The sequence below is a fragment of the Microcebus murinus genome, chromosome 7 (assembly GCF_040939455.1).
Source record: "Microcebus murinus isolate Inina chromosome 7, M.murinus_Inina_mat1.0, whole genome shotgun sequence".
Taxonomy (NCBI): domain Eukaryota; kingdom Metazoa; phylum Chordata; class Mammalia; order Primates; family Cheirogaleidae; genus Microcebus; species Microcebus murinus.
The window spans coordinates 84,939,268-84,963,739 of NC_134110.1; the positions used below are offsets into that span (position 1 = coordinate 84,939,268).

The 24,472-nt window shown below is 41.0% G+C and overlaps 2 protein-coding genes and 1 long non-coding RNA gene across 3 annotated transcripts in view; 1 reads left to right on the forward strand and 2 right to left on the reverse strand.

Annotated features, from left to right (window-relative positions):
- The window catches only part of LOC142871946 (uncharacterized), a 62,590-nt gene extending 42,196 nt beyond the window's left edge, over positions 1–20,394 (forward strand). Inside the window, exons 3-6 of the long non-coding RNA XR_012920200.1 lie at positions 1,678–1,747; positions 2,474–2,676; positions 13,857–13,894; positions 20,305–20,394. This is a non-coding gene — a long non-coding RNA (uncharacterized LOC142871946). The remainder of the gene's footprint in view (positions 1–1,677; positions 1,748–2,473; positions 2,677–13,856; positions 13,895–20,304) is intronic.
- Positions 1–24,472, reverse strand: part of KCNB2 (potassium voltage-gated channel subfamily B member 2) — a 389,784-nt gene that overhangs the window by 53,052 nt on the left and 312,260 nt on the right. The window lies entirely within an intron of this gene.
- The window catches only part of LOC105863814 (histone H3.3A), a 143,802-nt gene that overhangs the window by 23,314 nt on the left and 96,016 nt on the right, over positions 1–24,472 (reverse strand). The window lies entirely within an intron of this gene.

Below are 24,472 nucleotides of genomic sequence, written 5' to 3' on the forward strand. Positions count from 1 at the left end.
GAACACCATGTAACACTTAAAAATGAAACCGTATCAAATGGGTAAGTCTAAAAAATGTATTTAAAATAATGGGAGAGAGAAAGATAATTTAGGCTGCTGCTAACGTCTGGAAAGTTAGAGAAGAGAATCAGATGGGGAAGGCTACCTGGGGAGCTTTACCTGTACTTGGACAGTCCTATTTTATTCCCTAGGAAAAACAATCTGGAGCAGTGTGGTGAAGTGTTAGCTTTCAGTAAAGCTGGGAAGTCGATGAGTTATGCTGTTCTCAGTTCTCTTCTAGAGAGCTGAAATCATTCCTGATAAAAAATTGAAATAAAGGAACAGCAACAAATGAGTTGCTTTTATACAAGGAAAGTGAGATGCAGCAACCAATGCAGCAACAAGAAGGCACTGAGGAAGCCGCAAGACCGAGAGCATCCTCGCGGCCAGGCCAGCAGGATGGAAGGGACCACACGAGGTAGCACAGGGCAGGGGAGGGTAGAATGTTCCTGAGGAGCAGCCAGAGCCAGAGAGATGCTCAAAGGAGGAATGCCAACGACAGGAACCCACACGGAGACACTGCTAGTCACACCACAGTCAGATGCTCGTTGGGGGCTGAGGCCCCGTTAAATAACCACCATGTAGTTTCAACACACCGTTGTTTCCTTTTCTTCTCAGTGCATTCCTAGTTTTAAAATCTGATGTTCTGAGATAAGGAAACATTTTAGTGCTTTGTAAACCGAGTGAAGTGGACCCTCCTCCCAGCCATGTTCTCAGCCATCTGGCCTGGCAGAGACTGGGAACCCAGCTTCACATCAAACCGCAAAAAGGGTTGAGAATGTAAATGCCTTTTGGGACCAGGAGGGTAAGTCTTCAGGAGCGAGGCGTGGGCAGGTGTAAGACTCCGGGGAGGGGAGACGGCCTGGAGAAGGCATCTAAAGAGGCCACGGCTGTAGCTGACTGTGGGCACATGGAAATGAGGGTGAGTGCCGTCAGATTCTCCAATTCAAAGGAAGCCAGAAATCTGGACTTCTTTTTCTTTCTGGAAATTCCCTTATCTTCTGGATTTTTAAAAAAGGATGCAACATTTTCTGTTTTTAAACACTTCAAATAATTCGAACATAGCTTAAGATACTATGTAGCACAAAACAGCAACCACAGTACCAATCAGCAAGACTCTCCTCGAGGAGTTCTGCTAGCAGACCCTCCTCAGGTTCAGAACTCACAGGGACAGCCTGGCTGCCGGAATGTCAGGACCAGGGCTCACCCGGAGCTTCAGGGCAGTGATGAACACACACACACACACACACACACACACACACACACACACTCACACACACACAGCTTTGAGAAATCCAAACAAGACCACTGAACGAGCTGGAAGGAGCCGTGGCAGTCACCGATGGATGAACTCTGATCTCATCTGCACTCTGTCTTTTGCACACTATCCCCTGCACACTCTCACTATTCCATGGGTAGCCCCTGAAGCTACCTGGGTTTTCAGTTCCTTTATCACAGGGCCAGAGAGGTCACCAGGCCCACAGTTACAACACTGTGCCATTGTATCCAGAACCCGCGCCCCTGTAGTGCAGGCACGGTGTCTAGGGAACCCGATGCCCACCGCCGGGCAGGCCCACGGTGCACGGAGGATCTAAATAACACCTGGTCACTTTACCACATTTTTTTTTCTTGCTACAGAGAGAAGATTGCAGAATCAGAAGAAATTTAGAATTGTTACAGAACTGGTCTTATTTGCAGTTATAAAAAGGTACTGTACATTTCCCCAGCCTACTGAAATGATAACTCTGAGTTTTATTTTTGGAAAAAGTACTTTTCATCTTGTAAAAATTTAATGGCCTTTGAGTGACAGGGAAGTTCCGAGTGGTTTTCACTGGCTCTTTTCTGGTTGCAGCAGAAGGTGGCCGAGAGGGCCAGGGCCTCCCCCTGCTCGGAGGGATGGGCAGGCGGCAGATGGCAGAGGAACTGCTCCCTCGCCGTTGTCTGGGTGGGCTGTTGCTTAACAAGCAGCCACACACGCTGCTCTTTTCCCTTCTTCCCTCTCTGAGCTAGAGACAGGGCAAAGGTAGCCAGACCTATGAGTAAGATTGCTAATATTAACAGCTAACTGCTATGCAGGGCTTTTCTGTCTGCAGATGTTTGAGCACCTCCTTTCTCTTTTAAGATTTGGAATGAGCACAGATTTCCTTCTACTTGGTGTTAATATAAAATAATTATACATGTGATATTAACATAGGACTCAGATCAGGGCTTCTCAAACTTGTACTTGCATCTGAATCACTGGGGGGGGGTGTCTTGTTAAAATGAGGGTTCTGATACTGCAGGCATGGCTAGGTCTGAGATGCAGGTAGTGCTGATGTTGGACCGCACCTGGAGGGGCAGGGGAGGGCAGGATGAGAGCAGAGGAGTGTGAGGAAGAGAAGATGTGGTTTCCCTGTCTTCATTCTGAAGACGTGCTTGTTCTCTCCTTGCTCAGGGTAATCATCCATCATCTGGGCCTTGTTGCGGGGAAACCTTGGCTACCAGCAAGGGCCCAGGAGGAGGTCGAGCGTGTGTGCTCCATTGTGAAAGAAGATGCCAGTGCCAGCAATCATTGTTCTCAGAACAGCAGCTCTTTCCTCAGCTTCCCTGACAAGTATCCTCCCGGTTTCCAAAGCAGCAGCTGCTGAGGCTGGAGAGGTGAGCGTGAGACCAGGGGGCGCTGATGGAAAGAAGCTCCATGGGCTCATGAACGCAGCAAACTGTCAGCTGTGAGTTTGTTTTGAGGTTGCGGCAGGTTAGGGAAGTGAGAGAGAGGATGAGGATGCTACTAGTCTGTTCCACAGTTATTTCCTTGTTGCAGACTGGATGGAGTGAAATTAAGCTCTCCAGTGCCAGGCCTTCTGGCCTGAGGCCCTGGCACGCAGATGGTGTCATAGTCAGGCCAGCCCCCTCCTGTCCCTGACTACAGAGGTGATGAGGGCCTCTGTCCCCACAGGGTTGCAACAGATGTTGTTTGGCTCTGGCAGCGGAGCAGGAGCCTCATTTGCAATGTAAACACATCACCTGCTCAGCCAGTCCTCCGGCTGCTCTGCCTTGCTATAGGTGTTTGCATGCACCTGCCCAGGCTGTGGCTGGCGAGCTGCTGGGGGCAGCGGCTGTGGTGTGCCCCAGAGCCTGCCCTGCCTGCCATTTGGCACAGTTGCAGAGGCTTTAGACACAGACCTAGGTGGAAACCAGGCTCGCTGACAGTCTGGATGCTGCTGCTGGCAAATTCCACTTAGAACCATTCTCAGGCGTCCTGCGACAGGCGCCGGCTCCCCAGTGTTCATCGTGGCTGGAATAATGTGAAGCCTGCACCCCTCATTTCAAGGCCTCTTCAGACATTTTGGAATGTCTCCAACTAATTCTGTTCAGTCCCTAGCACAAAACTACATCACCTAAGATTCTTCCTCAATAATAATAAACAGTGGTAAAGACAAATTTTTTTTTAAAATGAGAATTATGTCCTTCTCAAATTAAGAAAAAAATAGAGGAAAAGAATAGTCTCCAACCTATAGAAAAAGGAAATAATGCTAATTTATTTTAAATTGAAGATCTGAATGTGCAGGAGTGGGCGAGTCCACGCTTGCCTATTGATACTTCTTTTAGAAGTAAGGAAAATACTACACAACATATATTTCATGGAATACCAAATCTGTCAAAACTGTAAGCAGCACTGGATCTGCTATCAGAAAATGGGAGTTTCAGGAAATGCTATTTATAGGTGGAGGGGAGAAGTTGAAATCTGTAGGAGGAAAGGCTCTGGTTCTCCTCAAGGTAGAGGAGCTAATAGATGTCACCTGGGTAGACACTGCTGCCTGCTGCAACGCCCACTCCCCAGCTGCACCACACGGTGACTTACAGTGGAACGTGTGAATTTCACTTTGTTCGCGATGGAAAGAGTCTTTGGGCAGGCATGCCCACTACATCATTGTGTAGGACCACGGGTCTGTGTCATTATCTGTCATCATCTCCCTCCTCACTGCTGTCAGTCACATAAACACAGAAGACCAGCTTGTGCCTTACTCTCCTGACACACTCTTAGCACCTACGGTGTAGGTTCTTGTCCACTGTGGTCAGCTTGGCCCTGCCAGAGGTCCTTATGAAGGGCAGCTAAAACTCATTGAGAAGATACTTTGCACCAAGGACTGTCATTTATATCATATCCCCTAATCCCACCCCAGTGTGGTAGGGGACATTGCTTTCATTCGTCCAATTATGAAAACAAAATCAAAACTTAGGTGAAGTTTTGCTGTTGCTATTTTTTAAAATCAAAGGCTGCGTGACATGTGTCAGAGCCAGGTTTCAGAGTCATGTTGACTCTAAGATGTTGTCCTTCCAATTGGCCCTGCTAAACCCTTGGATTGTGTGCTGCCTTGCAGTCCATAAATAAATGAAGCATCCTTCACCTGCATGCCATATGGTCCCCACTCTGCAGAGGAAGAGGAAATGACCACACTGAAGGCTGACCATTCTGGTTTACTCTCAAGTGGGGATTTTAATGGATGAGAGTTTGGAGAAAAAAATCACCACTGAGACCTTCAGTTATACTACTGGGCTGGGGAGCCTGGGAAGAGAACTTGACTTTGTGCTAGGCCAAGTGTGGGTGTTGCTGCTTCTGTGCGCACAGCTGAGCCTATGTGATTCCCCCAGTCCACAAACCTTCACTGAACTCCTACTATGTGCCAGTCATGGAGGGGCACTAGGAATTAGACAACGCATATTCTGACACTGTATTTATCTGGGGTAGATACCACCCTTCACACAGATTCAGAACAGAGCTATCCCACACGGAGAAATGTAAAAATTGTTCTAGGCAGATAAGCTAACCCTTCAGGATATTTTAGAAGATTTGTGCTAGAACTTATTTTCTTCTTGATAGTTGTATTGCTTTATCCTAATAAGAGAAGGTTAGGCAAAGATTGAAGACCACATTTCTAACTTCATGCACTTCTTTCATGGAAAGGTAAGTTTCTGTTTCCAAAAGCTGTTCTTCCATGCAGAACATATCTCGCTATCATTAACTATTATGCACCATTCATGACAATTTACTGGTGATAGTCATTTGCAAGACAGAGATTAGAGTCACAGAAACCTCTTTAACGCATAAGGGAAATCTAAAGGCTTCCCAGAACTGAAGCTGATTAACACCCAAACAGCTGTCCGGGGACTCTTGCACTGCAGATACAACATTAGAATTGATGGGCAAGGAGAAAACGGTAGAAGACCACATCAAAGAAAGCCAGTAAAGAGATTTAACTTCTAAAGGCTGACTGGGAAATGCTGGAGCTTTTCTAACAGAGCTATTTGCCTGAGAAAGATGGTCAGTGCCCTTTCTGCTGAGAACTTCGTCAATTACAATCACAGCTGCAGATGCCAATTTATACTTAGATGCTGCCGAAAGGAGCAATTTCTGCAAAATGCACCACGTGCTAATTCTCCAAAGACACTCTCTATTGTAACAAGCAAGTGGTCATAGCTTCGACCATTTGACAGGCTGTGTGATGCTGACAAGCTGATGTGAGATATCTTCACATAGTTTCTGAACGCTGAGAAGCCACCTCCTAAAGCTGAGAAAAGAGCACGTAGTCCTGGTCCCATCAATGAGAAACTCTTAGATTTGGTCATGATTACCCTCCAAGGTGTAACAGACTTGCATGATGGAAACCATTCATGCTAACAAGAACTATCAGGGGTATTTTGAAGTCTGATTTGGTTAAGATACTATAGGAGCTTAAACTATTCTATTGTACCTCCTATAATAAAAAGTATATTTTCTCAAGCATCTGCTAGCTGCACAGTTAGCAACACAAACTTAAAATTATAGCGGACAATTTATTCATTTAAATAATGTATTGAGAGCCCCTTTTAATGTGAGAGTTTTACCTCAAGAGGCAAATAGCAAAGGAAGAGTTTGGAGGAAATAGCAGAATTAAAAATATTTTAGTATGAAGAGATATTAAGATTGGTTACAAGAGCAAGTTCTATTAAGTTCAGTTTCCAAGTACCTGCTGAGTGCTTACTGTATACCCACACTGGGATGGGAAATACTGGAGATACAAAAATATAAACAATGTGTATCTTCCAGAAGCCTACAATCTAAGACACTGGTAAAGTTATAGTTATGAATTATTAGTTATAGTCTCCTTGTATGAAATATTCGTTATTTTCGCCTTGGGCTGCCTTTGCAATGCTTTTCACAATTACGTATACTAGTAGATTAGCATTTCAAATGTTGGGAGTTTTGTGAGGCATTCACTCACTCATTCATTCATTCAAAAAACATTACTGAATAGCTTTTATGTGCCAGGCATTGTATACTTCCTTTTATATAATGTTTCAACTTTGGTAATATTTTCTGGTATATAACTCTTTTAGCTACGATACATGTGCTCCTACATCTGTTACTCTGTTTGCTCCTTTTAGCAGTCCTGTAAGGTTGTCAGGGCAGATATGGTTATAGGTGATGAAACTAAGATTCGGCAAGGTCCCATAGCGTGTGTGTGCGCACGCGTGTGTGTGTGTGTGTGTGTGTGTGTGTGGTGGGCGGAACTAGAAGCCACCTCTTTTGACTCCATTTAAAGCATTTTTCTCTATGTCACAAAATTGCTATTATTAATACTATTAATAGCCACTATTTACTTAGTGCTGTGAAATAGGTAGTAGGCAAAGTATTTTGTATATAATGTCTCATTTAAATCCTTATAATTACAATTTATGAGGAAGCTGAAACTCAGAGGTGTTAATTTGCTCAAGCTCATACATAGGTGGAAGAAGTGAGATTTGAGCCCTTACCCTATACCACTGTTTCCCATTATGGGATACCTTGTTTCTTTTTAGATGAGAATGTAAAATGAGGAATGTTCAAGTTCTCCCTTAATGAATTCAAGTTCATTTAGAATCAGAAGAAAAAAAAGACAATAAGTAACATACAACAGTGAATTCAGTCTCAGTTATAGTCATCTTTATCTCAATGCGATTATAAAATATAATTCTAATATATTTTTTAAAGTTTATTATTGTGCTAAGAACACCTGACTTGAAATCTACTATCTTACCAAGTACACAGGACAGTATTAAGTATAGGCGCAATGTTGTACAGCTGACTTCCAGAACTTTATAATTGAAATTCACGCCCACTGAACAGCAATACCCCATTTCCCTTCCCTCCAGCCCCTGGCAACCATCATTCTTTTCTATATATGAATCTAAATACTTTAGAAACCTCCTATAAGTGAAATTATGTAGTATTTGTCCTTCTGTGACTGGCTTATCTCACTCAGCATAATGTTCTCCAGGTTCATCCATGTTGTCACATATGGTAGGATTTCCTTCTTTTTAAAGGCTGAGTTACATTCCATCTCACACACACACACACACACACACACACACACACACACACACACCCCACGTGGGCTGTCCAGAAAGTATCCAGCCATTATTAATATCCATTTTCCATATTACATAGCTGGATACTTTCTGAACAGACAATCATGTTTTCTTTATTCACTTATCCACTGATGGACACTTAGGTTGTCTCCATGCCTTTGTGGCTACTGTGAATAATGCTGCAATGCACATGAGTTTGCAGATATCTCATCAAGATCTTGACTTTAATTCTTTTGGCTATAATCTCAGAAGTGGGATTGCTTGATCATATGGTAGTTCTATTTTCAGTTTTTTGAGGAATTTCTATGCTATGTTTTCCATAGTGGCTACACTAATTTACATTCCAACCAAAAGTGCAAAAGCATTTCAATTTCTCCATGTTTTCCCCAAACTTATGTTTTGTCTATTTAATAACAGCCAACCTCATTGGCCTGAGGCGATATGGTATCTCATTGTGGTTTTTATTTGCATTTCCCTTATGACTAGTGATGTTGAGCATCTTTTCATATACCTCTTAGCCACCTGTATGTCTTCTTTGGAGAACTGTCTATTCAATTTCCTTTGCCAATTTTTAATTGGGTCATTTGTTTTTTTGCTCTTGAGTTATAGGAGCTCCTTATATAGTTATTAAGGCATTAATATATAGTTTACAAATATTTTCTCCCATTATTTTAATGTTTTTAATGGAGGAAGGGGCCCACAAAGGCAAAAATGCCTAAGCCTCATGAAAGTCAAAATGCAGCTTTGCTCTCTTTCCCTCTCCCTGATGTGTAGAAACCCTTGCAGAGAGTCTGTGAGTTTTCCTTGTGTTCTCTTCTCCCTCCAAACCCCCTAGATGGCCTGGAGGCACAGGCCCATTTCTCCCTACCTCCCAAGGCCACTTACAATTGCTACTGTCCTTATGCTGGGGCAAGTAACTGAACCATACCCTAGTTCTTCCTCTGGACTGCTTCCTGAGCTGGATGCTTTTCCTTTCTATGGTAGCAAGAGAACTGGTGCTGGCTTGGTATAGAGGGTCATTTTCTTGGGGGTTGGCACCAATTTCTTCTACCATCAACTACCCCCCCCACTGCCACTCCAATTCTGGCCACCTGCCTGGTTCTGATGTTGATCGATGAGGACATTGGAGGAAGAAAAGGAGACACTGTCCCATTGAAAGGTGGTTTGGTTAGTGATGGATAGTGATGATATTGATATATGGAGAAGAGCCACATTTTCATCTTCAAGGGCCTGGCTGGAGCCTTCCATGGGTACAGATATGCACCTTTGGCCCAAACATACTCTTCTCCAGATACTCCACCAGGTTCGTCTATTTTGAGCGTTTCCACTTTTATGACAAAATCAATTCAGAACGACACATTTCCTGTCTTCCTGTCTGGGCTGTAACTCAGGCAACTAAGGTAGCATTTTTTAAATGTATACTTAAAATAGACAGTTAAGCTTCAAAGAGTCTCTTAATAATGAGGTCCTTATTAGAACTGGAGAACATGAATGTGTGATATTTAAATTTAAAAAAACAAAAGTAAAATCAAAATCTATCTCCACTGGTTGGTAGACTATTATTTCACTGACCAATGACATGGCTAGAGCATTCATATTTGTGTAGCATCCATTTCAAATAATTGGACGAAATCTTTCCTGTGAATTCTCATGTCATCCTTGTGAGGTAAAAGGTAGAAAGAAGATGACAGTCAAGTAACGTTGGAATCTACCTATAGCAAGTGGCTATTGTCCTACTGCTCCAAGCTAGGAAATGACAGTAGTGATGTCATCCTCATTTTACACAAAAGAAAAACAGAATGGGAATGCTGGCTGGATGGTTCAGGTCACACCTTGTCTAGTGTGTGCTAATAGCTCACTTTATTTTATTTATTTCGTTTTTAATTTAAAAATATTAAGGGAGTACAAATGTTTTTCTTACACGGATACCTTTCATAATGCCTGAGTCAGGGATTTTAGTGTGCCCATTGCCCGAATGATATTCATTGTACTTGATAGGTAGGTTTTTCCACCTCCCCTTCCCCCTCCTTTCCCTTTTCTTGATTTCCTATGACCTTTACATCTCTTTATGCCCATAGGTGCCCATCGATTAGCTCCCAATTATTAGAGAGTACATGTGGTGTTTGTTTTTCCATTCCTGAGATACTTCACTTAGGATAATGGTCTCCAATTCCATCCAAGTTTCTGCAAAATACATTATTTCATTTCATAACTCCCTTTAAATGGGAGTGGATCTATAGGGCATGCCTTCTTGAAACCCCAATAAACAGAAGTAAAAAATGTGTCTCAACTCACTAGATTCATTATAAATGTAGACTGTGCCACTGTGGGCCACTTTTTAAAAAAGGTTTATAGATCACAGACTCATTTAACTAATTTAAGTTTAAACAAGAGCCATTATTTATTATCAACAAGAAAACCTCTGTTTTAAGACATGCTCAACATGGTAATTACTACACAGAATAAAGGTAAGAACATTTTATTAAAACTGAGTCAATATTCATTCTGGAGCTATTTTTTATATCAAGCCATATGCTTCACAATATGGTATTTAGTGATATATTAATTAGATGTTACTTGTGTAGATAGAATAATGTCTAAAATAGAGGAAAATTAAAAGAGTTATAAACAGATGAACAACTTATGAACCTATCTCCAAGCCATTGGCTAATCATTTATTCATTCATCTTTATTTATTAAGCTCCTAATATATGCCAGGGCAGGTTACTAGATATAGTTTGGGATATAGAAATTTCTTGGGGCTCAGAGCTAAAAGACACAGTCCCTGTCTTGAAAGGGCACGTTCTTTGTGACAGTGCACAGTATAGGGATATGCAGGATGCTATGAGAGCACAGAAAAAGGCCCCAGTCACACACTTGGGGTTCTGGGGTGCCCTCCTGCAATAACCTGCAGGTTACTACGAGTAGCACTGAGCACCCTAAAGAAAGGGACAAGGTGAATGAAGTCAGGGTCCTTCCTTAGGTTGGCCAGGGAATGCTTCACTGAAGGGGTGGCATTCAGAAGAGACCAGAAGGATAAGTAAGAGGGGGTGAATAGAAGAGCAGGAAGACAAGTATTCCGCACAAACAGAGCTAAATATGTGGAAGGCAAGGAAGTTTAGTGCGTTGGCAACTCTGAAAGTCAAAAGCTTTTAAGAAGGAAAGCCTTTTATCATTTTGAAATTCTATGAATGCCTCTTACATGTAAGCAACTAAAGAGAGGAGAAGACTAGCATTTTCAAAGCAATTATCACAGGACTATTCTAAGTGATTTAATCATGATCATCAGCATCATCACCATTGTCTATGAATTATTGAGTGAGTGCTAACCACTATGCCGTATAAATTCAAAGATATTTTCTCTTGAAATATGAGCAACAAAGTATGCCCTTGGAATTCTAGGGAATATTCCAGTCTCTCTAGAAGAGGATTGAGAAGAATAAGGAGGAGCAGAAAGGAAACTGAGGCACAGGCCTGGGAGTGGGGTGCTTCAGAGCAGAGAATTCCTAGAGTTAGCAGGTGGGTATCTAGTGCCTGGCTGAGGGACTAGAATCCCAAGCCTTCCAGAGCCAAGCATAGGGTAACTGTTGGCTACAGGGAAGGGGAAAGAGCAGAGCAGTGGTGAGGGCTCCATAGGTATTTACAAGCAGAGGCCAGACACACTTAGTTTCATGGCTACCACTCAGCCAACAGCAGGGCAAACGGAAGAGAAAGAAAGCCCCAGAACGGTCCTCAAAGGTCAGCTAGCTGCTGGTTGCAATAATTCCGGGAAGAAGCTCTGAAGGCCTTTGCCAGGAGAGTGGCTGTGAGCACGGGTGAGACGGATGGGATGTGAACGCAGCCCAGGCAGGAGGTGTGCGGGGAAGATGAGCTCTGGGTTAGAGATTTTGAATTTGAGGTGTCAACGGGACAAACACATTTCATAAGTATTTAACACGGGTTCTGACTCCCTCTCACACCCACTTCATCAAACCAAACAGAATCCCTTCTGAGAGAGCGAAGGAACCGGGCTCTAACAGAGCCTGGCCGGCAGCAGTTCCTATTCCCCCACAAATGCTCTTGCAGAAACGTCAGATGGTTAATCAAGCCGAGCAGGGGAAGAAGAGTAAGTGCGGGGAATGGCTCTACCTAACATGCTGTCTATAGAACCCCCTTACACTCATCTTCTGTCCCTCTGTTACTTTCCATTTCTCTATCGGTAAATTGGGTAAATTGCACTTCACGACACATCGGTATTCACAGAATGCAATGGAAACCTCCTCTATCTTGATCCTTGATCATTAGCTCAGAGCTCACACTCCTCTGACACACGGACACTGTAGGACGACCTTAATGGAAAGTCAATAAATTATTTATACCGCCTCTGCAGCAGGCAGAAGGGTGTCTACTATGGGAACTCACAGTGGGTTTTTTTTTTTTTGCTTTGGTTTTTGTTTCTGTTTTTAAGAACCAGAATAGATAAAGAAAAGGAAATATCTTTAGAAAAAAAGACCTACTTAAAAAATACAAAGATGGACTTCAGAACAAAAAAACAGTTTTGCATTTTCATAGATCGACTTAGCGCATGGTTTTCTTGAGAAGGAGCATTAAACGGCTGTCATTGTCTTCTGGGTGGACAAGGGGGTTCTGGACTCTTTGACCTGATGGTTATTACTCATTTCATGACTTCTGTGTCCTTTAAGCTCTGATTCCTCACCTCACCCACCACGCAGGGAGGGCATGTGGTTGGAGTCAGGAGCAGGGATCAATTGAGGCAATTGAGGCATTTGTGAGGGCGGCTGGAGTTTGGTTTGAGAAAACAGTGATTTTTCCCTGTTCTGCCACCTGGATAAGTGTGCAAAAAGCAATTGCACCCTTTTTACACACTTAGTCATACTTGGCAGGTTGTCATGAGGGCTCTGTCACTTGTCTCAGAGGCTGGAGGCCCCCGGAGGAATGTCCTCTGTGTACAGACACCGACTCTTAGGTCACTGACCACTAAATGGTGACACGATGGTGAGGGCCCCAGTGGGACGGCAGCTCAAAGGACGCTGTGTTGATGGGGACGCAGACACAAATGCCTGGCTTTTTTTTTTTTTTTAAGATGCGTTAGTTGACGTGGGTTTTCAGATAATATTATAATCTGGTGCGAACTGAGAAATCTATTAGAATAAATATAAGCCTAATAAAAATTCCACTAATTCAAAATTTATTATCATTTTGACAGGCCCAAGCTGGGTTGGCTTATTTTTGCTTGGTAAATGCTTTCATAATAGTGTAAAATTAAGAGTGCAAACCAGATTGCAGAGGGAATGTTTAAAATACTTAAAGGACAAATTGTTTTCAGCACTGACAAGCCCTGTAGGAGTGCTGTTTACATAGAAACAAATGACACACCGCTTATAAACCATTAGATTTTCATTAATTAAGATCTTCCCTAGTAGTCAGGCAACACTGAATTGACTTAATTCACACTGCTATACGTTTTTTGAGAGAATAAAATTGCACATCTTAACATTATATTGTAATTAAAAAGAAAACCACTTCAAACAGTGTAAGGAACATGGGCTTTGAAATCAGAAAAATCCAAATTTGCATCACAGCTTTTTCATTTAACTATCTTTGTGACTTTGATTGGGTGAATTCATCTCTCTGAACTTAGTTTTCTCACAAATAAAGTGATGACTATCTACTGACCTGTGTGGGTTCTAGTCAAGATAACACAGTTCTGGGGAAGTTACTAGAACCAAGTCTGGCATATCATAAGGCCTCATTAGTGTTTCCACCGAGATAGCCTTTGGGTTTGAGAAATATAATACAAGCTCACAAACTGGAGAGAACATAAACAGGAATGGTGACTCGATTAATTACAGTAATGGTAAAAATAACAGCTTTGCTTTACTGAATACCAGCTGTTACTGAATCACCTTTTTTATAGATGAGAAAACTGGGAACTCCTGTCCTTTAAATTAAGGCTTTAGTATTAAATCTAACAACTTAGATTTGGAAAAGGAAAAGATTCTTGATAAAAAAAGATCTTACAAATTATAAAATCTCTTAAATATCTTGAAAAATTCCACATATTTTAAATATTTAAATGAAAAATTTTGTAGGTCTTAGGTTTTGTGTAAAAATATTAAGAAAGAAATTAACTGTATAGTTAATGATAACATTTAACTAATAGCCACAGCTGGCAAAAATACTGGCAAGTTCATGGCTTTTATTTCTCTTCACGTCTGTATTTATATCTGAAAACTAATTATTTATTTAACTAATTAAATACAAAAGATTAAATCTGACTTGTCCTTAGACTTTCAGAAATAAAGAATGGTGAGTATTTTTTAAGTTTCTTAGAGTTTCCAATTTCTAGTGTTTCTCAATGAAATCATGATCCAACCACTTTAACTTGATGACAGCTCTAATGAGGACAGTATTGGCCATAGCAGGAATAAACTATCCCTATTTTACAGATTATTCATGAGACATTAGGAAGTCACCATAATTAACAGTAAGTAAACTTTTTTTTTTATTTCGGCATATTATGGGGGTACAGATTTTAAGGTTTCAATAAATGAATAAATGCCCTTTCCCCCCTCCCCCCACAAGTCTGAGTTTCCAGCATGACCATCCCCCAGATGGTGCACATCTCACTCATTATGTATGTGTATACCCGCTCCCTCCCCCCTGCCCAATACCCTATTACTGTAGTACCTATGTGTCCACTTAGGTGCTGCTCAGTTAATACCAATTTGCTGGTGAGTATATGTGGTGCTTGTTTTTCCATTCTTGGGATATTTCACTTAGTAGTATGGGTTCCAGCTCTAACCAGGAAAATATAAGATGTGCTATATCACCATTGTTTCTTAGAGCTGAATAGTACTCCATGGTATACATATACCACATTTTATTAATCCATTCTTGGATTGATGGGCACTTGGGCTGTTTCCACAGCCTTGCAATTATGAATTGTGCTGCTATAAACATTTGAGTGCAGGTGTCTTTTTTGTAGAGTGTCATTGGATCTTTTGGGTAGATGCCCAGTAATGGGATTGCTGGATCAAATGGTAGATTCACTTGTATTGCTTTAAGGTATCTCCATATTGCTTTCCACAGAGGTTGAACTAGTTTGCAGTCCCACCAGCAGTGTAGGAGTGTTCTTCTCTCTCCACATCCACGCCAGCATCTGTTATTTGGAGACTTCTTGATAAAGGCCATTCTCACTGCAGTTAAGTGATACCTCACTGTGGTTTTGATTTGCATTTCTCTGATGATTAGAGATGTTGAGCATTTTTTCATATGTTTGTTGGCCATTCTTCTGTCTTCTTTAGAAAAGTTTCTGTTCAAGTCCTTTGCCCACGTTTTAATAGGGTTATTTGATTTTTTCTTGCTGATTTTCGTGAGTTCTAAGTATATTCTAGTTATCGGCCCCTTATCAGATGCGTAGGATGCAAAAATTTTCTCCCATTCTGTAGGTTGTCTGTTTTTAACAGTAAGTAAACTTTAAGTACAGCATTTACATTTATTTTAACAAGATCAATGAACTTTTTTGTGTTAGTCTTTGATTTGCTTTATTTTTCAGGTCAGGCAAATTGAGAATTTTCTTTCGGCAGGGAACATCCAGTCCAGTCCTGATGTAGGCTGGGTGAGCTGCCCACTGAGGCCCGGCAGGAATGGTCAATGCTAAAACCAGCTCTGCTTCCTCCCACATTGTGTTGCACAAAGGAACCCTTGGAACTAAACAGCCGAGGCTCAAGGATTTTGCTTCTGACTGTACTTTATATCAAATGCTGCCCCCTTCCAGCCCCCCACCCCCACCCCCTCTGATATCAGGTCCCTCTGGTGAGCTTTTCTCTCCCAGGACCAGTCTCTAGAAGTGCTGCTGTAATTACCTCTGAAAGGCTGTCAAGTAAGAGGAGCTAGGAAGAATTCTTAGCTTTAAATTGGCTAGGTATGATCAAATTCTTATTTTTACCAAAATTGTATTATAACAAATGACATAATATCTTTGAGGTTAGAGATATACAGAAAAATCACAATTTGAAAATTTGATCATTTTGATTTGTTTCCACTGGGGACATTAGCAGATGTGTAGAAGCTCAGTGTTTATAAATGGATTAATGTTCAGAGAAGACAAGCACTTAAGCTGAAAAGCAAGAAAAGTCATTCTCCTCATTATAGATCTTGCTATTTCCAGAACATATAAATGAATGTATATAGAAAAGAGACTTCCTGTGTCCTTCCAGCTTTTTGAGATGGGTTTAATGTGTGGACTCTTCTAAACCAGACAGTTCACTTACTAACATATTTATTTGTGAATAGCTACTGCATGCTCAACATTTTGTAAAAAAGTTCAGTATTATTTAAAAAATAAGACACAGTTCTTGATTCGGAGAAGTTTATAACATAGTATACACATATACAACAAAGTAATCTGATAATAATTATGGACAATATCTAATATCTAATATAAGATAATATTGTAGGGCAATAATTATATGTTAGGATACATAAGAATCCTTATATCGGCCTATTGGTTACCTTATCTGAGAATGATTTGAAAAACAAAACAAAATTAAAACATCCACCTCCACCTTCACCACAAACCTCACATAATTACAAACTTTGAAAGATAATCAAGTAATTAAACTATTCAATGTGTACTGAGAATTTGCAATATGCAAGATACATGATATAAGTGGCAAATTTTCTCAACCTTAACCGAATATACAATCTTTTGGTTAGGTAAGAACTGGTTTCAAAGAATCATCTACAATATTGTTAAAGACTGCAAGTTTTCAAGTATCTTCTAATGCATTCACTACTGTTTGTTTTCTGTTGTGTAAATGTCTTTAAATAGTGATACATTTACCCAAGTGCCTAGTGGACAGAGAACACAGTGATGGGAGGGGGAGTTGTGCAATCAGAGAAGACTTCTCAGAAGAGGAGGAAATTTTAAACCAAGTTTTTTTTTTTAAATTTTTTATTTTATTTTAGGGTATTATGGGGGTACAAGTGTTAAGGTTACTTATGTTGCCCATGCTTCCCTCCCCCCTCGAGTAAGAGCTTCAAGCATGTCCATCCCCCAAACGTTGCACATCTTACTCGTTGTGGTTGTATATACCCCTTAAACCAAGTTTTAAAGGAAACCATAGACACTAACTGCTGGATCGCAGCAGGGAAGACATTTTTGGAAAGAAAAATGGCATAAGCAAAGGCTTAGAGATAACAGCCAAAATCAAGTTGGGAAAGCCAAAAAGCCAGTCTGGAGCCCTGCTAAGCTTTTGGCACATTCCTCTTATAAAGGTGGTAGCAGGAACAATGAGCTGTTTTCACCCATTTGGTATGGAAGAGATATGCTAAGCAACCTCACCCCCTGACCTTTCCAGAAAGTGAGTATTGGCACGGATGCCAGAGTAACACGGGAATACTACAAGGAGTTCTACTTGCAGATCTTATCTGAAATGTGCTTGCACAGTTCTGTCCTGTGTACTGTTGGCCACACGGCTACAGGGAAAACTCTCTGGCACTAGAATTGTGTTGGCACCAAAAGAGGAGAGCTTCCAACTGCTCAGTGGGCACAAAGCAGTCTCAGGTTCTTTGAACAAGCAGATTTTCACTCTTGTCCCTAAGTTTGGCACTACAGTAGTCTTATTATTTTTAGTTTTGAAAGTCAAACATGGATTCAAGACTCTCTAACCCTCTTTCCATGTAATTAATTATTTTTCCACTATTCAGACAGATCCACAGGACGAGTCGAGTGCAGGTTATAACTGGTTGGCTCTGCATGTCCTCTAGATTTGCTTTGGAAGGAGGTGCTGTTTGTTTCTGGACCTCGTCCTACCTCTTGAGTCCCTTTCATACTTGCTTGCAGGTTGCCCTGGACTGTCAGGGATTCCTCACCGTGGTGCCCTCTGCTTCTTGCTCCTCCCTCCCCACCCTGTCCTGCAGGGCCACCCCATAGTCCAGACACTGGACACCAACAGTAGAGTGACCCCAATCTCCATTAATCTACCTACAAAGCCATCTCAAATAAATATAAAACCAGGATTAAAACTGTTCTTGCCACACACATGGAGCTTTCAGAATTCTCTAGGGTCCCAGCCCCCAACCATTTGCCACTCCCAGACCCACATATGTAAAAATTCTGGAGCTGCTGGCGCCCGGTGTCCTCTCTCCTGCCCTGCTCAATAAAGTATCAGCAAGAAGGAGATGTCCTGCTAGGTTCCTGGAGTAAGGACCTGGATCAGTCAGCTCACGTCAACGGTCACATAGCAAATGCTCAACAAGCAGCTTTGGAGGCAGGATGGTCCCATAGTCAAGAATTCAGGCTTTGGAATCAGGCTGCCTAAAGTCAACTTTCATCTCTGCCACTAACCAGTGATAGGATCCTTAAGCAAGTTACTAGCTACCTTTTCCCCACATGGAGTAAATATGTGTAATGAGCATTTGCTATTATTTCACTAACAGCTGAATCCAAATGATAGAGATGGGGGACACGGGGTACATTTTATACACTTTGGCATAGAGATCTTTATGGTATGGAGGCCTTCTGACACCTTGAAGATCACTTTATGTGTGGCTACATACTTTCCTGCCTCTGCTTAAGGAAACTTTTTTGACTATATGACCCAGCACACACACACACATACACACACACACACACAGTCATTGATTTCATGACCCCCATTTGGGTTGAAAGCTGCAGTTTGAAAACCACTGGCTTAAGGTCAGCTGTGTTCAAGTGAATGCATTCATTCTCAGTCTGAGTTATACAGGAGGTAGGACACTCCATTCATAGTTTATCTCCGCAAGCCAGGTTTTAACATCTTCTTCTTAATATAAATTTAAAGTCATTCGCAGGTAGTGACAGAATCAGAAGGAATCTTAGAGAAGAGTCTGGCATTGTGGGAAATATATTGAACCAGGGGCCAGGCTTGCGAGTTCTGGTCTCGCTTCTCCCAGGATCTTGTGTGGCTCTTGGCCGAGTCCGTTGATGTCAGAGTCTGCACCTCCCCAACTGTGAAATGAAGGGCTTAGGTCTTTTCCAGCTTTCTGACTCTTAGAAAGACCATGGATAACCTTGTCATTTCACAAACCATGGACATCAAAATTCATGTTTAACAAACCATATAAGAAAAGTGTTCTTTCCTTTATTTCTAAACCCTAATTTCAAATGCTTTCCCATCAATTATTTGAGCTATTTTGGAAAAGTGAATTAATTATCTCACTGATGTTATTTGAAATTTTCCGCGTAAATGGGAAACTTTTCCTTCAAGAGCCTTACTGCTTCATCTTTCAAGAAGAAATATCATATATTTGAGAAATATCTAAGGAGATAACTCCTCTGTTCTTGTGGCCATTTAAGTATGGATTAAGAAAAGGATGAGGATATGCATTTTGCCTCTTGATTTCCTTACCCTAGGGGTAGAAATGACTTCTTTTTAAATACATTTCCTCAGACCCCAGTAAAGGGCCTGCTTGCTCTGGGATGCTGCTTCTCAAGACAAATGGATATAAAGCTTTATAGATACCAGAAGCCAAGACTAATTTATGTGAGGTAAAGGGTGCAAAAAGCCAATGGTTTATCTGAAGGACTCTGGCCATTACCTGATATTCAACTTGTGTTATTATTATTATTATTTTTTTAGAGACAGAGTCTCACTCTGTAGCGCTAGAGCGAAATGGTATTATCATAGCTCACTGCAACCTGAAACTCCTGGGCTTCAGCAATCCTCCTGCCTCAGTCTCCCGAGTAGCTGGACTACAGAGTGTGCCACCACACCTGGCTAATTTTTTTTCTATTTTTTGTAGAGAGATGGGGTCTCACTCTTGTTTAGGCTGGTCTCGAACTCCTGACCTCAAGCAATCCTCCTGCCTCAACCTCCCAGAGTGCTAGGATTACAGGTGTGAGCCACTGTGCCCCGCTACAACTTTAGTTACTTTTAAAACCCAGCATAGAAATAGGTTTTTTTTCTTTTAAAGGCACCAATACAAATGCCTTAATAAACACATGAAAAGATGCTCAACATCATTAGCTATCAAGGAAATGCAAATCAAAACTACATTAAGACGCCATTTCACCTCCTCTAGGAGGGCTAGAATCAAAAAGACAGATAATAACAAGTTTTGATGAGAATGTGGAGAAACTGGAACTCTTCATACACCGCTGGTGGGAATGTAAAGTGGTGCAGCCTCATTGCAAAACAGTCTGACAGTTCTTCGAAAGGTGAAACAAGAAGGTTACCACATGATCTAGCAATTCCACTTCATATACCCTAAGGGGAATGGAAACATATGCCCCTACAAAAACTTGTACATAAATGTTTATCACAGAATAATTCTTAATAGCCAAAAGATGGAAAGAACCAAATGCCCATCAGCTAATGAATGAATACATAAAATGTCCTATATCCATGCAATGATATACTGTTTGGCAGTGAAAAGAAATTAAGTACTGATATATGATACAGCATGGACGAACCTTGAAATCATTATGCTACATGAAAGAAATCAGTCACAGACCATGAGCTGTTTGTATGATTACCATTATATGAAATGACCAGAACAGGCAAGTCTATATAGCCAAAAAGATTAGTGGTTGCATAGGGCTTGGGGGTGATGGCTAAGGGACAGAGTTTCTTTTTCGAGGTAAAGGAAATGTTCTAAGATTGATTGTGGTATGGGTGCACAACTCTGTATATACTGAAAACCGCTGACTTGTACATTTTTTTTAATAAAATAACTTTTTTTAAGAGATGGGATTCTTGCTGTGGTGCCCAGGCTGGAGTGCAGTGGTACAATCATAGGTCACTGCAGCTTGGGCTCAAGTGATCCTTGTGCTTCAGCCCCCAGGTAGCTTGGACTATAGGTGCATGCTACCACATCCAGCTAACTATTTTATTTTATTTTTGGAAATAGGCTCTTGCTATGTTGCTCAGGTTGGTCTCAAACTCCTGGCCTCAAGCGATCCTCCAGCCTTGGCCTCCTGAATAGCTGGGATTACAGGTGGGAGCCACCACACCCAGCCTACTTGTACATTTTAAATGGGTGAATCATATGGAATGTGAATTATGTTTCAATAAAGCTGTTACTTCAAAAAGACATCAATGTATTTTTTTTTTTTTTGAGACAGTCTCAGTTTGTTGCCCAGGCTAGAGTGAGTGCCATGGCGTCAGCCTAGCTCACAGCAACCTCAAACTCCTGGGCCCAAGCAATTCTCCTGCCTCAGCCTCCCAAGATGCTGGGACTACAGGCATGCGCCACCATGCCCTGCTAATTTTTTCTCTATATATGTTAGTTGGCCAATTAATTTATTTCTATTTATAGTAGAGATGGGGTCTCCGTCTTGCTCAGGCTGGTTTCAAACTCCTGACCTCGAGCAATCCACCGGCCTCCGCCTCCCAGAGTGCTAGGATTACAGGCATGAGCCACACCCCCGCTGACATCAATGTATTGATAACATAAGAACACAGCATTGTTTGGTAATGTCCCACACCGGAATTCTCAACTTTGCTTGCTATCTCTGAGGAACCTCAAGTCAGCCAGCCCCTTTGGCTGTTCCTCCATTTGTAAGATGCCAATAACCATGGCAAACCACCCCACTCTCTTTCTTGCTCTTAGGGACCTGGTGAGACCAAACATTTGTGTCCCAGATTCACACTGGGATGTTCTTTTCTCTTTAAGAGACTCATGCTTTAAAAATGGGAGGCATTAATTGTGAAAACTAAAGCTTTATAGGGCCAAACTATGAGGATAGTTTGCTTGAGCAATCATCTTAGCATTTGTGTAACCCTGTATCTGTGAAGCAGGCAAACAAGATTAAAAGCTCCATTCTTGAAACCAGGACTAATTTATATGAGGTAAAGGGTGCAGAAAGCAGAACATAATCCCCCTTGGAACATTGCATTTATCTGGGGAAAGTTAGCAGGGAGAGGAGCAACTGACACGGCGTAAGACATGTACAGAGGAGAGAAGGCAACGGTAAAGGCCATGACTCCCACGTGGGCCCATTCTGTTGTCACTTTGCAAGGCCACTGTAGTCATAGCAGGTCCTAGTAGAGATTTAGAGTGACAGCTATCTTGAGACTTCACATATTGCCCACCTCATTTCCAAATCCTTTCTTGATACGCTTCATTTATGAGAGGGCTGTGACCACAGTGTTAAGCTGTGAAGAAAAGCAAATTTGTGCTGCCAGTTTAGCTCTGCAAAGTGGGAAAACTGCTTAATGCCTTAACACTGCATTTCATAAAAATGCAGTTATGAAAAATTATTTAACAAACTTCAGTAGAAAATGGCTAAGTTGCATATTATAGTAGAGAGTTAAAGTTATTCCCTCATTGGAGCGTATTTATTTTTCTTGCAAAGGCACACTTCTTTTTTTTAAAAAAATTAAACTAGTGCTGCTGTTAATGGACTTGATTATGGCTTCCTTTTAAGACATATGTTAAAATTATAATATAAATCTCATAAAACATTATTGGACCAGAGCAACTTAAGTGAGTTAATCTTTGAAATGATTTTAAAACATTATACTTTTTAAAAATGGGGACTACATGAACTGGAAGTGTAATAAACATGTGGATTTATATGTGTCACCATCCTTTCCGCTAGTTCAAAGCACTGTACATACATCACCTTATGATTACTCATGCATGTAGGCAGGTAATGGAACTAGCAAAAGTCTCGGTTTTAACATTAAGGCTGAATAGATAAGGGTTAACAACTTCTTCAATTTACCTTTCAACATCAGAGGCTGAACTGCATTTTAACTCTAAAAGTTGCTCTTCAAACATCAGCTAAGATTTCCTTTTTGAGCAGCTTAGTAGAAATAGCAGAGGCACTGTGGCGTGGCAGATCTGAGTTTATAACCCTGTGCACCACTTACCAATACATAATCACGGGCAAGCTACAAAAACCACACAGAGCCTGAGCTTCTTCATTGCAAAATACGTTGTTGGGAGAATAAAATAATACATGCATGGGGCCTAAAATGCTAGGTTTTTCGATGGATGGCCCTTCCTTCCCAGGTTATTGCATTTTGATAGTTGGTTCAAATCCAGTAGTGATCTATCACGATAAATGAAGTTCCCTACTTTTTTCCCTGACTCCTCATCATCTTTGTCTATTTACTGCCTGTCATCTTGCCCTGTAGCTCCCATTTCATCTGTCCACCTTCATCTCTAGGCAGACAGTCTGCCACTCTTTTTAACCCACTGAAACCAACCATCTCACAGGCACCTGGAATTTTAACCCTTTAGCTCTTTGTACACTGACTCCCAGCTTACTTCTCCAGTCTCACTGATTGCCTGTCTGGCCCTTAAGTTTTGCCCTCCACTCATAATGGACTGCTTCTAGTTCTAAGAAAAGTCTAGCTGCTGGAAGCCAAGGCCAATGTGAGATTATGCAATCTTCAATTTGGGTCTTCCATGTGCTCCTTCCTCTGCCCGGAATGCTCTGCTCCTTTCTATCCCACTACCTACTCAGCCTTCAGTTCTCATCTTAATGAGTCTTCCTTGGGAAGGCCTTCTATTAGCCCCTGGTCAGTTCCATTCTGCTTCTACACCTTTGTATTCTGCTCTCACACCTTTCACCATGCACACCACAGATTTGTTCAATGTTTGACTTCCTCAAGAGGCTGCATGTTCCTTGAAGACAGTGATTATATAGTCCCAGGGCCCAGCACAAGGTCTGGCACATAATAAGTGCTCAATAAATATTCATTGAACCAATGAGTAAAAGAATGAATGAAATAAGATATTTCTCAATCAGTCCTTGAATTAGGTACAAAGGATGAGTAGGCATATTAAGGAGGGTTACAGTATTTCTATCCATACACTTTACTTCTGTGTTTCCATACATTTCTGTGGTGGGGAAGGGAGGCAGGATACTTTGTTGAATCTTACTCACTTAGTAATATAAATAAATTGATCGAGTGAGGAAAGCTATAATGTTGTTTCTGGGGGCATGGGAAGAAATGTTCTAAGCAAAAATATTCCAGTTGTTGGCTTTTTTCCCCCTGAAATATAAATACTATGTTTTCCAAAATTTAAAATATCATCTTATAATGCTCTTTAACACACTGCATCCAACGATCTCATGCAGCCATAGTTTTGGAACAAAGAAAAGTGACCCACGAAGAACAGAAGTAATGCTGATTTGACTTACATTTTTCAAGCAATAGTAATGCTTAAACTATCACCAGAGATTATGTAGAAACTGGTGGAAACATTTTATTCCTCCAAAACAGAAAACCAAATCAGATAATTCAAGCTTCTAAACTGTCAGACAATTGACTCCATCAAGGTCTTTTCAATGAGGCCCATATCAATGCTATTTCATTTATTCTCAATTTTTGTTTTGTTTTGTTTTGTTGCTGTTACTGTCTTTACTATCTAGATCCACACTGTCCAATATGGCGACCACCAGCTACAAGTGCCCTATTGAGCATTTCAAATGTGATAAGTCTGAATTGAGAGCTGCTGTAAGGGTAAAAATACACGTGAGATTTCTGACACACAGTATTAAAAAGTATAAAATATTAATTTTTACATTGATTAGATGTTGAAATGATGTTAGATATATTGGATTAAATAAAATATATTATTAATGTTCATTTCACCTATTTATTTTTACTTTTTTAATGTGGCTACTAGAAAATTTAAAATGTGGCTTGCATTACTATACAGTCAGCCCTCCATATCTGTGAGTTTTGTATTAGTGGATTCCACCAACCAAAGATGGAAAATATTCAAAAAAATATTGCAACTATACTGAACATGTACAGATTTCTTTTTCTTGTTACTATTCCCTAAACAATACAGTATAACAACTATTTTCGTAGCATTTACCTTGTATTAGGTATTATAAATAATCTAGAGATGATTTAAAGTATACGGGAAGATGTGTGTAGGGTATATGCAAATAGTACTAGGACATTTTATATAACGGACTTGAGCAGCCACAGGTTTTGGTATCTGTGGGAGGTCCTAGAATTTATCTCCCATGGATACTGAGGAATGGATCACTCCATGGAAGTATTTCCATTTAACAGTGCTGGTCTAGATTCCTGGACAGTTGATTTAAAGG